Source organism: Leucopleurus acutus, assembly GCF_964270905.1.
Source record: "Leucopleurus acutus genome assembly, chromosome: 17".
NCBI lineage: Eukaryota > Metazoa > Chordata > Mammalia > Artiodactyla > Delphinidae > Leucopleurus > Leucopleurus acutus.
This window is the reverse complement of record NC_139159.1, coordinates 66,198,533-66,215,676: the sequence shown is the minus strand read 5'-3', so window position 1 is coordinate 66,215,676 and position 17,144 is coordinate 66,198,533. Positions and strand designations below refer to the sequence as shown.

The 17,144-nt window shown below is 42.0% G+C and overlaps 1 protein-coding gene across 2 annotated transcripts in view; it reads left to right on the top strand.

Annotated features, from left to right (window-relative positions):
• Positions 1 to 17,144, top strand: part of SNTB1 (syntrophin beta 1) — a 239,078-nt gene that overhangs the window by 17,645 nt on the left and 204,289 nt on the right. The window lies entirely within an intron of this gene.

The window sequence follows — 17,144 nt, the reverse complement described above, 5'->3', positions numbered from 1 at the left end:
TGTGAATACTAAAATCTACTGATGCTCAAGTCCTTTATATAGAACGGGGTAGTCTAGGCAGCCTTTGGTATCTGCAGGTTCCACATCCGTGGATACAAGGGCCAAATGTATGTATGTGTGCGTGTATATATTTATATATAGTGCATATACTGTATATTGTTTATTGGTCTCTTGTCAGATTCCTTCTGTTGGAGGCTGTATTCCCAGTGCCTAGAGGATTACTTGGAATTCAATAGACACTCAGTAAATACTAGTTAAACTGAATGAATGAATGAGTAAATGGCATTCTTTAAGTAACCCAAGGCTTTACAGAAGACCCTTTAGTTAGTCAGTTTAAAAGAAAGGCTGACCCTCTGAGCTTTCTATGTGAAGGTCTGAAAATTTTCTGCTCTTGTGAATTAATTTGGGCTAGTGGGGCTGAGAGCATGGTGGGAGAAATTTAGAGATGGAAGGTCCTTTTTTCAAAACTTTCTAGCATTCCGTTCCAAGTTTTTGAGTTGTGTCAGGCTGCAAGACATTGTATGGTCTAAAGGACTTCTCAAAGTCTCTGCAGCTTCTTGCTAACTAGTAGTGAAGTTAACCTTCTTAATACTGAATTCACCAGCCATTTCCTGGTTCCTCCAGTTGGTTTCGTGAAGGGGAACAGAGGCATATGGGAAGAAAAGTTTCATCGCCTGGATCTTACCCTATTATTGCCATAACTAAACCAGTTGCAGGATTTTTTCTTTTCCGCGGCATTAAAAAAACATGATCGTGCTTGACCTATATTAAAAATAAGTTGAAGCATATATTTATCATTGAGAAAGACACTGTGAGCTAGTCACACTTATGAAAGTTCTTTCATGTGCTTCAAATAGCAAATATATAAAGATGAAAAAACACCTAATAATTTTTTCGTTCCTTGGCAGCAGCATTAACATTCAGATTAAATCTTTGGTTGTTAATGTGTTCTAGAATCTTGTAAATAGGATTTTTTAAAAATCACCTTAAAAAAATCTGTATTTGACTAGTTAAAACAAAGTGGGGTTTGAAGTTAAACAGGCTGAGTTGCAGTTGCGCAACTCCCCGGACCCTCACTGCCTAAATCTTCATAATTCCAGTTATCAGAAGCCAAGGACTCTGGAAGAAAAAAAAAATGTTTTTGAACTAGAGTTGGTCCCTTGAGTGGAACACTTAATAGATTGTATGCTGAGAGATTACCTTTGGGGACAGCATTTGTTCATGGGCACCTGGTGTCCTCTCTCTTAGATCTTGCCTTATCTTTTCAGCAGCACGATTAGAAGTGGCGACTGCAGTCGCAGTGGAAAAATCCAGCAGGAGGTTATCATATTTAATGTTTCGGAAAACTTCCTTTTGAAGGCGATAACAGTATTTCTTAATCACCATACTGCTGGGCAAGCACAGGTGTGTTGCCTACCGTTAAACCACTCTCTCCTTAGGACATAATGTTGTTCTTTGAAAGTATTTGGCTCTCCTTCTACCTCTTTTTCCTCCCACCCCCTCTTTATGCCAAAGAAGGCACATTTCCCAGACTTACTCTCCACACCGAGCAAGGTGTTCTTTCAGAAATCCCGGATGATTTTTTTTTTTAACTCATTCCATTCCAGTTGCATTTCCAAGCTCATGATGCATGTTTCCTATTTGGTTTCAGTCCACACATTTTGACTGAGCATGTCCTGTGTAATGAGCATTATAGCAGCTTCCAGAGGTAGAAGCAAGTCCTCAAGGGGCTTCCAATCAATCCACTGGGGGAAAAGACCTACAGAGTAGCCATGTTTTTCTCTTTTCTTCTGTTAGAGTTTGTCTTGCACTGCGTCAGGGAGAACCATGGTGTAAACAGATAGCTCAAGCCTAGTAATAAAAAGGGTGGGTTGGAATAGCATTTCAGTCAATTTTGGTCACATTCAAAGTATGAGTCTTGAAAGGCAAGTGAGGGAGAAGCACAGGACTTCTTGATGTGAGTCAGTTAAGAAACATTTTGTAAAACCAGCTACCTTTTAATTTTAACTGCAAGATACAACCCTCAATCTTTGGTCAGCCGTGGGAACCTGCTACAATTTTAGCCTCAACCTACTTTCTTCTTCCTTCATGAACACTAGGCTTTAGCTAAACTCTTCTTCTTACCTCCTAAGAACACTGTACAGTATAGGATCTGCCACAATACTTGGCTAGCAGCAGGTAATTAGTCAATATTTGGAGAATGAGGAAAAAAATCAATATGAATGTAGGTATTTCCTCTTCCATTTCAATTCCAAATTTCTGAGAGAGAGAGGAAATCTGACTGGTATGGCTTCGGTGAGGTGTCTCCCCTTTGTCCAGATAGCTGTGTCCGGGAAATCGTGTCCAGGACCAGGTGGTCAGTCAGCAGGGGTTTGGAGCATCTGCTCTGGAAAGGGTGTCACGAGTATGACCTGCTGTACTTCTGGGCTTAAGGAGCAGAATTTATTGAGAGATTGTAGAGGATCAAGTATCTGGAAGGGGCAGCAGGGAACAAGGAGTCTGTTGATTTTCCTTCTTTGCCCTTGTAGTTGGACAGAGGTTGAAGGAATGGCCAGCATTGGAAAGAGTTACAAAGGAAGTGGTATTTTCAGGGGAAAGCCAGGCTTCCGTCAGGGCAAGTAGGAGGAGGGAGTGTTTAAGAAAAGATTGAAGATAAGGAGAAAGAATCTTTTTTCACAAGTAAACATAATTCATTTTAGTTTATGCTTAATTATGGGTATTGACATTTTTTTTTCTCGTTATCTCACTGTGATCAGATATGCATTTACTGAATACATAAGACCAAGTCTGCATGGGTAACATTGCTTTTATTTTAAATGATGCATTCCAGTTCCAAACAGTAGTGTTACAAATTGAAGGGAAGTAACCCACTTTTAGGTTGGGATTTACCCATGATTGTTGAATGACTCAGTGAAAAGTGAGTGAGTGAACGAGTGAGTTAGTATAAAACATAAACTGAGAGTGAGAAGTGGGTGTGTTTGGAAAACTATCAGCTTTATATAATTGACTCTTCTGAGAAATATTTGCTACTCTCTGTTGGTTTGCTGCCAGAGCTTGTTTTCAAATTAACCCAGATTAGTTGTCTCAAGTTAGATAGACAAATTTGCAAAAGCTTTTTAGGCAAATGTACAATTGCATATTATAGGAGAACTATTGATTAGATAAACCAAATAAGAGGAAAATTCTCCCCTTGTAAACTTCCTGTGAAGTGCCCTTGCTGTAAAGACCTGTCCAGGAAGAGTTGAGTAGAAATCAAAGCGAAACTTGTCATCCTTGCTTTTCTTTCTGGGTGGAGAGCAAAAGGTAAACATCATGGTCGAATGGAAAAGTAAATGGATTTTAAATTTTTATGTGTGTTTCCCCAGTTTGAGGTGCTCAGGCTTCATTCAGCTGTACAGTTAAAATTGACAAGACCCCTTAAAATGTGACATAGTCACTCGAGGGTTGAACCTTCCAGTATAGCTATCGGGTGGATGCTTTTGGATGATGACTTTGTTGTATAACATTTGTTATGTTTATATATAAATGCAAGCATATTTATTTATAATTTAAATTATTATTACTTCCTTTGATCCTAAATTATCCTAGAGTATGTATTCATTTAGAGGAGGTAATGTTATGGTTAGCATTTTCCATTTTATTTAGTAGAGGAGTTAACAGTGGGTAAATTAAAGTGAACTTCTTCTTTCAAACCTTTTTTACAATTGATTTTAATTTTTAAAGGGACATTCCTAGAAAAAGAAAATATTCAGTAAATTCTGTAAATGTTGTTCGGAGGAAGGCTTCAAGGATCTGGTCATTGCCTGGTTTTGTGGATTGAATTGTGTTCCCCCAATATTCATATGTTGAAATCCCAACCCCCAGTACCTTAAAAGGTGACCTTATTGGAAATTGAGTTGTTGCAGGTGTAATTAGTTAAGATGAGGTCATACTGGAGTAGGGTGAGCCCATCCAATGTCACTGGTGTCCTTATAAGAAGAGGAAATCTGCACACTCAGCCATGCATAGAAGGAAGACCATGGAAGAGACACAGGGAGAGGACAGTTATCTATAAGCCAGGGAGAGAGGCCCAGAACACATCCTTCCCTCACAGCCCTTAGAGGGAACCAACTCTGCTGACACCATAATTTTGGACTTCTGGTCTCTAGAACTGAGAGGCAATGAATTTTTGTTGCTTAAGCCACCCAGTTCTTGATACTTTGTTATGGCAGCTCTAGCAAATGAATCCACTTGGCTATGTAATCTGATGAGCAGGGGTGGCTATACAGGGTGCCTTGGTTCCTCCCTCGCTAGAAACTGACTTTCATTTTGGAAATTCCAGTTCCATACCCCACCTCCTGGTATTTCCCTTCTTCTCTTTAATGTCTGATGAGGCTGAGTTGTGATATAATAATTTTCCAGGGAAGTCTATCGTATAGTCTGAAACTTCCTAAATAAGAATGGATCCCTTCCCTGCGTTGCAGAATTCATAAAAAGAGGCAGGTTGAGAGGGCCTTGATAAGGTACAGAACTAGTAGAGAGGCTGGATTCTTGCTTTGGCTCTAGCTATTAGCTGTGTGGCCTTGGACAGCTCACTTCTCTGAGTCTCAGTCTTTTGACTTGCAAAACAGAAGATCTTCTCTATCTTTTTGTGACTGTGTGAATGTAAATTCAAAAATCTAGACTACATAAGACAAAGTAAGCATACTCGTAATCATAACATTTAATAGCCTTTTTCCACTTTCTTATTCTCCAAATAAAAATGCCGTTGGTTACCAAAAAAAATTGCAAAGTACAGAACACCTTATAATGAATATCACAGCCTCCTGCTTCAGCCTAGTTTTAACTAGTTTTAAAGTGAAGAATCCCCACCCTCCTTAACTTCCAGCTCACTTCCCAGAAGAAACCACTTTGAACACTTGCCATGTTTAGCTCTTTTAGTGGTTACCACCCTATCTTTAATGATATGTTTATGCTACATTTCCTTGATGATCAGGTCCAGACATTAGCTCTTCACTCCCCAACGCTTACTAGTTTTAAAGTGAAGAATCACTGATTCAGCAGACATTCCTAATGCCTGTAGGTCAACAGGTCCCTTTAGGAGTCTCACTCTCTGTGGATCTAATTTGAGAACAGAACTCTAGCTTCAGTCAAAGGGAAACCAGGGATTGGATGATTTCCACAGGGCATAACACAAGATGTCGGGAAGGAGTTTGGTTTAATTACTCAGCCTCAAATTGGGCCTGAACTGTTACGTTTTTACTCCTTTCTCTTTTTCTTTTTTAATATTTTTTAAATTTATTTTTTATTTTTGGCTGTGTTGGGTCTTCATTGCTGCGTGCGGGCTTTCTCTAGTTGCGGCGAGCGGGGGCTGCTCTTCGTTGCGGTGCAGGCTTCTTATAGTAGTGGCTTCTCTTTTTGCGGCACACGGGCTCGAGGAGCGCGGGCTCAGTAGTTGTGGCGCATGGGCTTATGTGCTCTGCGGCATGTGGGATCCTCCCGGACCAGGGCTCGAACCCGTGCCCCCTGCATTGGGAGGCGGATTCTTAACCACTGCGCCACCAGGGAAGTCCCTCCTTTCTGTTTTTCTGCACATATTTATTTTCAAAGAAGTAAAATAAAACAAAATATTGTGTGTTATTTTTATAAAAAGGAAAAGTATCTACCCTGATAGCTCATCATTGATTAAAAAAGAAATTAAGAGATACTTGACAGGTTAGATGCTTGGTTCTTAAATACTAACCCAGCTGCTCTGAAAGGGTCAATTGGTGTTCATTTGTGGCACTAGTTTGATTTGGTTTTGCAACTTCCCTTTTCTGGAAAATTGCAATTGGCTATCCAAAGAGTAAGATACAGAGTTGAAGAAACCATTACTGTTTCTTGGAAACACAGCATTTCTGCAACACAGATTTTTCTGGAAATGCTATTAAGTAAATGACATTGGCTTATAATTTAGAAAACCTCTTTTTCATCCATGATGGCAATAAAATACATTTTACAAAGGTTGTCATGTTGACAACTTGGGGTTTCTTTGAACCTGTTCAAATAATCTGACGCGTCTGCTGTTCATTTCTAACTCTTGATCACGTTAGATGTCTCATCAAAGTGGAGACGGGAAACACTGATGTTAATGGAGTTTCGAATTTAACTATCATATATACCATAGCCACATATTAAGATATACATTAAGCCACGTAGACTGTAGCCACATAGATACATATTAACTCATAGCTTAAAGGGAGATATTAAAGGATGTGTCTACAAATGAGACAAACAAATTTGGTGGTGAGGTGAAAAGAAATGTAGAAGGAAGGGTTGGATTTTCAGCACTTTTTTCTATTTACCAACCCTCTTTCTGGAAACTCTCTTAGTTCACCCACCAGGGATCAAACCTGGGCCCTCAGCAGTGAAAGCATGGAGTCCCAACCACTGGACCACCAGGGCATTTCCTGTCTTGCCTTGTTGACTTCATAATAGCACTCTTTCCGACTTCTCCTGTTCTACCACCTATCTTTTTTTTGGTAGATCATCCCCTATATGTCCCTAATAGGCTTTGGCAAGTGTCCATCTGTAATCTACTTCTTTTCTTCTTCCATAGTTTTAACTGTTATTTATTTGCACACAGTTCTTAGATCCCTTTCTCTAGCTGCTGCTCCTATCCTGAACTTCCGGCATGCCAGCTGGACATTCCTGCATGAGTGACCCGGAAATTTCTCAAATGAGACATGCCCCAAACAAAATCGTCATTTTTCACTCTTCTGTTCAAACTTAACCTCCTCCCGGTGCCCTTCAGTTGGGTTACAGACTCATACTTTGCCCACTTATCCAACCCAGGAAACGGAGGCTTGGGCTCTGCCCCTGCCCATCTCTCAGAGTTCAGTTCATTCTACCCACACAGTTTGCAAATCCTGATGCTTCTTTCTGTGCCCACTGTTCTTGTCCTAGTCAGGTCTTATCATCCTGTTTCTAGGCTGTAGCAACATCTTCATAGTTGGGCTGTCAGTCATCAGCTTCCGTAATCCTCCATTGTTTAATTTTATTTTTTGCCAGAACTGTTTCACTTAGTAGGTGTTGTGATCATGTCATCTCCCTGCTCAGAAATCCTTGGCTAGATCCCTAGTGACTATCAGGCTACAACCGAAACTTCACAGCCTGACATCCACCATTTCTTCATCTGTCCCCACTGGACCTGGCACCCAGTAGACGCCTGATGAATAAATGAATAATGAATGAAAGAATGACCAAATGAACGACTCAACAGGTATTGAGCGCCAAAGATACACTCGTCTCATGCTGCCAGGAAAGCTATTTCCCTCCTTCTAGAATGGGTGAAATGGTATCCAGTGTGTCATCACTGTGCACTTTTTCATGACTATCCAGATGTGATCAATTTCCTCTCAGTTTGTGACTGGGGGATGTGTTATTCACACCACAGTCACAGCAGTTAATATCCGTCATGGTTATTTACGTGTGTGCTGGGTATTCACCGAGAATTGGACCTTTTAGGGCAATGAAGACTCAACCCCGAACACAAAGCTTGGTGCACATGGGAAATCATCCCTCATTTGAATTCCCACCACCACTGATTTCTTTCAGACTCTCAGTATATCTCTCCTGAAGTTCTATAATAACTTCATAGGCGTTTTCCCTGTCTTCACTCTCTCATCCTAAAATCTACTCTTCACAGCCCTGCTAGGTTAATTCTTTTGACCTAAAAATGAAAAGTTTGCAAAAATGTGAGAACACTGATGAAATCAGAGGTCAGGATTCTTGATTTAGAGGTTGTTGCCCTTTTGAGAGCGTCTGAAGTTTTCCCTTTTTTGGTAACCCTGATGGTTTTAGAGATGTAGGCACCCTAGGCTGCAAAATGAACAGAATGTCATTTTGTGGGGCATGGGAGATCTTTCAATAAATTTTAGCTGCCTAACCATTTTGCAGTATTTGTACTTCGAGAGTAAATATAGAGTTAAGAGGAAATGTTCCTGGGAGCAGGAAGGAGACATGTCTAAGCCTAAAGTGAGCCTAATAAGTGTATTTCCCCTGCTAAGGGGTCTTGGAAATTACCTGAGTTGTAGCATATAAATACGGTTATTGCAGCTTGACGAGGTTATGTTCACAGGCACATAGAGTGTGGACTGATGCAAATGACTAGACTTTGTCAACAGAGCTGAAGTTTGCAGGACAGCTAAATAAGTTGGAGACTTGAGAAAGGGAGAGTTCTGAGAAACATCCATCTCACCAAAGCGTTTCTGGTGCTACTGCAGATGCCACTGTGAATTGGAATTGCTTATTACTTCAGTCACTTTCCATAGTGCTTTGGGGGATACCATTGCCTTTGTATTATCTAAGTCTGTTCCTGCCACTAGTGACTGGAAAACCTAGGGCTTTTTTTTTTTTTTTTTTTTTTTGCGGTACGCAGGCCTCTCACTGCTGTGGCCTCTCCCGTTGCGGATGGACGCACAGGCTCAGCAGCCATGGCTCACAGTCCCAGCTGCTCCGCGGCATGTGGGATCCTCCCGGACCGGGGCACAAACCCGTGTCCCCTGCATCGGCAGGCTGACTCTCAACCACTGTGCCACCAGGGAAGCCCCAAACCTAGGGCATTTTAACAGGCAGCCTGTTACTTGAGAGTTGGCTTCATGTTCCCTGTACTAAAGTAGACATTCCTCCTGGGATTTAACCTCCTGTGCAAAGCCTGAACCACTTCGGTAGGAAAAATGTGGCCCTAATCATGTTTGCCAGTCACCCGTGGCTTGCAAAGTACTTAATGCTTATTAACTCATTAATCTTCTCCATGAACCCTGTGAGGAACGTAGATGTCAAGTCGTGTTTTCTTCCTTCCAGGGGTTGTGAATTCGAAACACAGATTTGCACAGGCTGTATAAGCACATGTATGGCCAATCTTGGGAAGTGACTGTACCATTTTGAGCTTTGTGAAATCAACATATTTTAGCAGCTGATTCTTTTTTTTCTGGTAACTCCAAGACGGCTCTTTAAGGCCACCAAGCAAAAGTCCTCATTGAGTAAATCTAGCAAGGAGACATGGGCTGAAAAATAAAACTTGAAGCAACAGCAACTGTTGGATGGGGTGGGGAAGAGATACTTACAACATCAGGACCATGACGCATGACCTTGAGGTTGTTCCAAATTCAACATGTTTTATCAGTTTTTTGAGGCTCCTGTTTATCCAAGGGGTAAGGGTTAGTTTAACCAACTGTTTTCTAATCTCCTCAAAAATATTTATGAATAAACCATGGCAGGTGCTCTTTTAAGAGACCCAGTCTCTGGCTTCGGAGAGTTCTTTTCTTCATTCTAAATCTGAGCAGTAGAAATGCATCCTAGTTGAAGATTGGGATTAAACGCTTATAGCTGAAACTGGGATATTATTCCTACTTCTAGGTGAGAGTATTATTTCTGTCCCTTAGATCTATAAATCGAAGGTGATTTCTGAGGATCTGCCCTGTCACAGGGCCTGATTTTAATCAACATGCTTCTCAGATAACCATATTGCCATCTTATTATTTTCCTAATGAAGTATGCAGAGCCCAAGGACATGCAGACTGTTGATTCATCCATGTGTGCGTTTATTCATTTCGCAAGTACTTCTTTATTACCCACCATGTGACAACATGTGCTAAGCTCCTGGGGGTGCTGAGATGGCCAGGCTTAGGAGGAAGAGCAGGTGGGCTATTGAGCTCTAGGTCTCATGTTCATAAAAGGCCTCAAATTAAGACTCCTGACCTTGTTCCCAAATGAAGTTTTATTTTGGCTGTCAATAAGGGTAATTTGTGAAATACAAGCATTTTAGACTGTATGAGAGTTCTGATAATCCTGCTTTGGCAGGTCTTAATTCCATAGCATATTGGGAGTTTCGAAAGAGGAAGTGACCTGGGCCAGGTACCACCTCTGAGAGTTTTTAGGAATGGCTCTGACACCCTTCCTGTGTCTCATTGCCCCCCAGAAGATCAGGCATCCTTTCCCCCAAGAAACAAAGAAGGTGGTTTGCCGGGATGAAGGAGCATCTCCTGGCAGCAGCCGTGGAAAATAAATGTTAGATGGAAGGGGCAAGAGACAGCCTCTGGGAAATAGAACTGAAAAGGTATGGGACATCGTAAAGCCCCCTGGGCAGTTAATGGCACAGTGAGACTAGAATGAAGGTTTCCGAATCTGATGTGCTCTTCTCTTTCCTCCATAGAAGGGGACCTTCAACGAAAGATACTGTGCTTTACCTTGCTGCATGGTCCCCTACATCACTTCTTAGGATACAGGTTGACTTCAATTTGCCCTCCTCTCTCTCCCACACCCTCACTCCTTCTCTCCCTCCCTCCCTCCCTTCCTCCCTCTCTTCCTTTCTTCCTTCCCTCTCATTCTTTCTTTTTGTCTCTCTCACTTTCTCTCCTTCTTGTTTAATTGAGTACATCCTGCTTTATACTTATTGCCAATGTCTTCTCACTACACTAGTCCATTGTTTTTACTAACAATAGAGGTTGGCCCACATCAAAAGCCAAAAGCTTGGTTTTTATCAGAACAATATTTGTGTTATGTGCTTTGATCTTGCTTGACTCTCCTGCCTGGGGCCAGAGCAGGACTTTATCACAACAGTGAACTTGAGGCTGTGTGTTCTCCTCCCTGGAGCTGGGATGGCCAGGATGCAGTTAGCCTGTTGCAGAATGAGTATCACTTGGACTAAAAACCTGCAACCAGTTTTTCTCAGTAGGTCCCAACTACGTAAGGCAGAGAGGGAGGAAAAGAAAAAAACCCCACACAAATATTACTCAGCCATTAAAAAGAATGAAATAATGTCATTAGCACCAACATGGATAAACCTAGAGATTGTCATACTGAGTGAAGTAAGTCAGAGAAAGAGAAATATTGTATGGTATCGCTTATATATGGAATCTAAAAAAGAAATGATACAAATGAACTTATTTACAAAAGAGAAACAGACTCACAGACTTAAGAGAAGGAACTTATGGTTACCAGGGGGGAAGGGTGGGGGGAAGGGATAGTTAGGGAGTTTGAGATTGACATGTACACACTGCTATATTTAAAATGGATAACCAACAAAGACTGACTGTATAGCACAGGCAGCTCTGCTCAATGTTGTATGGCAGCCCGGATGGGAGGGGAGTCTGGGGGAGAATGGATACATGTGTGTGCATGGCTGAGTCCCTTTGCTGTGCACCTGAAACTATCACAACATTGCTAATCGGCTATACTCCAATATAAAATAAAAAGTTAAAAAAAAATAAAACCCACACAAACAAGCAACCCCCTTCTCCGCCTAAAACACAGAGAAGACAAACTAGGCCAGAGTGACTTATTTACCTGCCTGTCCTGTTCTTATGATTTCTCTTTCTTTGGGTTTTAGACAAGTGCAATACGACAAAAGTTTAACTCTGTGTTTTCCCTGGAGTTCCAGAATTATCTTTGAGCTGCCTGGTGGATAGCACACTCAGTGTGCCAAAGGCTTTTCAAACTCAGCGTGCCAAGACTGCACATACCATTTTCCTCTAGAAATCTGCTCATCCTCTTCAGTTTTCCAAATCTGCCACCAAGATCCCAAGCTAGAAACACTGGATTCAGCCTACACTCCTTTCACGCACCGTGTTCTGTCAGTTCTCCCGCCTAAACGTCTGTGAATCCAATTACTGCCGCCTCTCCACCCTGTACTCCACATGGCTTCCAGGAAGATCTGTCCAAAATGCAAAGCTGAATGTGCCATTCTCCTTTCTAAAAAGCTCTGAGCATCCCCCAGACTCAGAGCATCACGTCTGTACCCTGAAGCATGGTAGAGCCACGCTGCAGCCCTGTCGGGGTTACCTGTAGCCACACTGAATGTCCGACCAGGCCTTCACGGGGTGTCATCATAAATGCCCCTGTATCTTTGCTCTAGTTAGTTGCATCACCTGGAATATACTTTTACAGCTAGTCACATTCTGCTCTTTCTTTCAGATTCAGCTCAACTCTCTCTACTCTTTATTTTATTTTATTATTATTTTTTTGTGGTACACAAGCCTCTCACTGTTGTGGCCTCTCCCGCTGCGGAGCACAGGCTCTGGACGCACAGGCTCAGTGGCCATGGCTCACGGGCCCAGCCACTCCGCAGCATGTGGGATCTTCCAGGACTGGGGCACGAACCTGCGTCCCCTGCATTGGCAGACGGACTCTCAACCTCTGCACCACCAGGGAAGCCCATCTCTCTACTCTTTATCAAGTCTTCTAAGGCCTCTCAATTAGTTGGTGGCTTCATCCTTTTACCTGGAGTGTGGCTTACTAGAAAGAACATGAACTTCAGAGTTAGACCAAACAGATCTTGAGAACGCGTTTCACTCTGAATCTCAGTTGTGAGCCCTTTACAGAAACTGCCTTAGATGAATACTTATGTGTGACTCAGTGTCATAAATACAGAATTATTATCATTCAGCGGATAATTACAAAAGTGGGAGCTCAAGATGGCAGAGTAGAAGGACCTGGGCTCACCCCTTCTTATGGAAACATCAAAATCACAGCTAACTGCTGAACAACCATTGACAGAAAAACGCTGGAACCTGAATCTCAGTTGTTTCATTCAGAGCATCGACACAGTGCCAACTTTGTAGACTCATTGATAGGATTAAACAAAATGGCACTGTTTCCAATAAATACCAGTTTCCTTCTCACAAAACTGTAGAGATATATAGCACAGCGGTTACAAGAATATGGCCCTGAATCCAGCGCATGTGGCTTTATAAAGCCCAGCACCACTACTTACTCATATCAGTGACCTTGAGCAATGACATTCCCTTGAGCAAATTACTCTTCTTTCAGTGTCCTCATCTGTATGATTATAGAACCTACTTTGTAGGCTGCTTGGGAATATTAAATGAGATAAATGTAAAGTTATTGTGTTTGACACACAGTAGTCATGCAATGGGTGTTGGCTGTAATCATTTTCCCCCCCGCACTTGCCATGCTATATCACAATTATTTGTTTACATTCTTCTTTTCCTGTTAACTTGAAGATTCCTAAAGGGAACAGGCTATGCCATACTCGTGTGTGTATCCTCAGCGACGACCAGGAAACATGGAATAAACATTCAGAAGGTATTTCTTCAAATGGATAAAGCCAGGAGCATTTCATCCGAAGTTTTCATTCTGCACCACAATTAGCAATACAGTCTGGGCTCCTTCCCGGACATTGCCCCGTTCTCCTGTCCATGCCAATCACTCTTTATGATCCATTCAAAATTGGCTCCTTTAGGAAGCCTCCCCCCATGTTACCGCAGGTCCATTCAGATCTCTCCTTTAGATCTCAGTTCCTGTTGTTTTATGACTTTTAAAGTCCATTATTATGATGATGATTTTGCAAGTGTATCCTCTGTAGGACTGGAGACTTGTCAACAGAGGGGACTGCCTTCTTCCCTGGTCTGTGAGTGCTGTTGGTACCAACAACAGTGACACACTTGTCAGTGCTTTTAATGAAACGTGTTACCTCTCAGGCTGCCTCTTATGGCAGCGTCTTTTCTTCCCCTTCCTTCCTTCTCTTCCCATTCCCTCCAAGGGCTCTTCCAGCTTTTGAAGAATGTGGTTGATCACTGCTTTTGACTAGAGAGCTTCCATTCCTGCTCTGGACCCAGAGTCTGTCAGTCTAAGGAGTTTCTCTCCTCTGTCCTGTCTGTGGTGGGCACACAATTTTTAGTGTTCCCTATCCTTATTTCAGTTTAGTTGACCCCAGTTGTATTGGAGACATTTATTGCGTCCTTTGTTATACTTTATATTTTTTTAAAAAGTGTGTCCCTGGGCTTCCCTGGTGGCGCAAGTGGTTGAGAGTCCGCCTGCCAATGCAGGGGACACGGGTTCGTGCCCCGGTCCGGGAAGATCCCACATGCCGCGGAGCGGCTGGGCCCATGAGCCATGGCCACTGAGCCTGCGCGTCCAGAGCCTGTGCTCCGCAACGGGAGAGGCCACAACAGTGAGAGGCCCTCGTACCGCAAAAAAAAAAAAAAAAAAAATTGTGTCCCTAACCTTATATGTGAAAGGCAATCCAGAGGGTTCTGGACAGGACAGATATAGGACAGAGATAAAATATGTATTGTAACATTGTTACCCACCAGAAGTCCTGAGAGAAGCTTATTTTGGAAGATTTCTATTAGAAGGGCTAAATTCTGTTCTAAAGATGCTCAAAGAGCTTGATGTAAATTAAAGCTGTATGATTTGGGTTAAGTTTCAAAGAAGGCATGATTATATTTGTTTTACACATGTTTTTCCATTGTTTTCAAATCAGATCCTCGAGTTGAAAATGATTCTTGTTTGGGAAGAAGACACAAACCAATCAAGGGCTTCTCCAGTTCAAACTGGTTGACTATTAAAAAGAAGCATAAGCATACAGCACTTGCATTTACATCATCTTCATTGTATTCACGTTCTTAGCAAAGAAACCTAAATGCTTGTGATCTAAGGGAACAGAAATTACTTATACATTTTCCCCTGAATCTGTCCTTTTCTTTATTTTTGAACAGAAACAAAATTTTCAGGTGCATTTTCCTAAAGAATAATTGTTTCTCCATTCTTCACATAACAGAAAAAATAGAGACTAAAAGAGAATGCCACCAGGGTTTCCTTTAATTCCATAAATTCTGATTTCCTTTTATCTTATTCTCTGGAGTCTGAGATTCTAATTTTTGACTGAGTCCCTGGACCTTTCTCTTTTCCCAAAACATTGTTCACCTCCCTCTGGGACGAGAAGTTTCCTTTCTCAGAGATACTGGGCGCCTGGCTCCATTCTAGTCCAGCCACAAATCCGGTATCACAGCAGCTGTCAAATATTCCTGATCTCCCCACCTAACACCTTCTCTCACCCTTCCATTGAGTGAACAATCTGGAAATAGATGGTCCAAAGTGACTCTTCCTGTTAGAATTCTGAGATCATTCCTCCATACCTCTGTCTGTCTTTCCCATAACCCAGCTTAATGTAAACATAGCTAAAGATTGGCATCAGAAATAAATTGCTTAAAAAAATAAGCATGATCCATTTACATTAGATGAGTCTGCATTTTAAGAGGTACATCTTGCACACAGGATTTATAGTCTCCCTTCTAATATTGAAGGTTAAATTGGTTTGAGGTCCAAATTTTCAGTAAGCGCTTGAAACCAGGCAAAGAAATGCCCAATTATTATGCATGGTTCCTATCATGAAGGCCGGGGTGGATATAGGGAATGAGGTGAGGGAAAGTAAGGAAAAGATCCACACTGACTTGACGTTCTGCAGAGTGAATGGTGATTGTTTTTCTTGCCTTTTTGTGTCAGTCCCTTCACTGGGATCAATGTGTGTTGGAAGGAAAAGCCACTTGGCAATGTAGGATTAGTAGAAGACAGCATCACAAGACTGATTACTATAGAGTCAGATGTTACAGTAGTTATAGACATAAACGGGTAGGAAGAGATGCATTTCATGATGGAAAAGACAGCTGGGATGCATAGAAATGTTTCTCACAAAATACCATGGCTGATGATAACCAACTGCCCAGTGATTAGCAAGAACAACTATGTGTAGCAGAGAGAGCCCTGGGATAGGAGTGCAGACCTGCCTGTGTTCTAGGCCCTGCCCAACAGCAAATTTGCTATGTGAGTGTGGGTTAATCACATAATAATAATAACATCATAGGTATTGAATATATGGAGCATTTTGCTAGGCATTTTATATGTGCTGGTTATCTGTTGTGCAACAAACCATCTAATGCTTAGTAACTTCAACCATGTATCATTCTCTCTTACAATTCCATGGTCATCGTTTGCAGTGGAGGAAGACTGAGGCTCAGAATAGATTGACCAACTTGCCAGGGTCACAAGCCGACAAAGAGTAGAGCATGCTGTCAGGGCGTCATACCCTCTCTTTCAGCCTCTTTTAAATGGAACATCTGGCAAACCTTACCAGCACCCCCCCTCTGATGCACACTACTTCCTGCAACCCTCCCTTGCTTGTTTCTCTCCAGAACCCTTATTACCATCCGGTATAGTCCATGCATACTTGTTTCATGTGAGTGTTGTCTGCCCCTCTCACTAGAATGTGGTCAAATGTAAATGATGTGGTTGGAGTATAAAAGAGGTACAAGTACAAGCTAGTGTTGTTTGCACACAGGAAGTACCACTGTGTCCCCTATAGTATTCGGTATGACTTTAGGATGTCCCCATGATGAAGTTCTGAGGATGTGGGCTGCTGGGTATCCATCACTCCTGGCCTTAAGGGTGCCAGCACACAGGCGAGGGGCTAATGGTTGGTGCCGTTTTGCTAGAACTTGAGTGGCATGAGGACGATGTGTTCCATGGGACTCAGTGGTGTGACCATGTACAGGTGGGTTAGTCTCCATTTCAGGTTAATTGTTCCGGGCTTTGCTGCTGTTTTCTACGGTGAGTTTCACAGACAGAAACAACTGTCTCTCTTTCTAGCAGAGCTCTCAGAACATCAAAACCATTGTCCGGCTCTTGGCTGGATCAACAAAGCAATTGAATGCAGTTGCAGTGAAATAATGCAGACCCCAGAAAGGTCCCGCTGCTTGGCTGGGCCGTGACCATCTTCCCCAGTGATGCCTGCAGGTCTTTTGTGGGGAGTAGAGAAGTAGCATCTCTCTTTTCATTCATCAGAGTCATTAGTTGCAATTTATCGAGAATGAGAGAGGTTAGAGTTGGAAAGTGCAGAAGGATATATTAATATATATATATATAGTATATTAATAATAATGCCACCATGCTCAAGAAACAACAAAGCCCGATAAAAGCCTAGTAATAGAAGAAACTTTTTATTGAGGCATCTTGCAAGGGATTTCTGTGTTTTATCACATCAGAGGCTCTGAACAACCCTCTGAGGAAGTAGTACCCCTTTGTAACAGATGAGAAGCCTAAGGCACAGAGATGCTAAGTGATCGGCCCAAAAGTCGCACAGTAATGTGTCAGAGCCCAGGTTTGAACCAAGATACTTCAGCTGTAGAGCCTGAGTTCTAAACAACTATATCACTAGATCTTTCTACTGCCTTTTTTGCTTTTTTGTTGATAGCATTTTCAAGGTCTAAAGAGTGTATAAGCAAGTCAATGAATGCATCCAAGATGTAAGCTCTTTGTATTCTTCAACTATATAAGCATGATGTGTGTGCAAACAATTTATAGACATTGCTTACAGTTATCAAGTA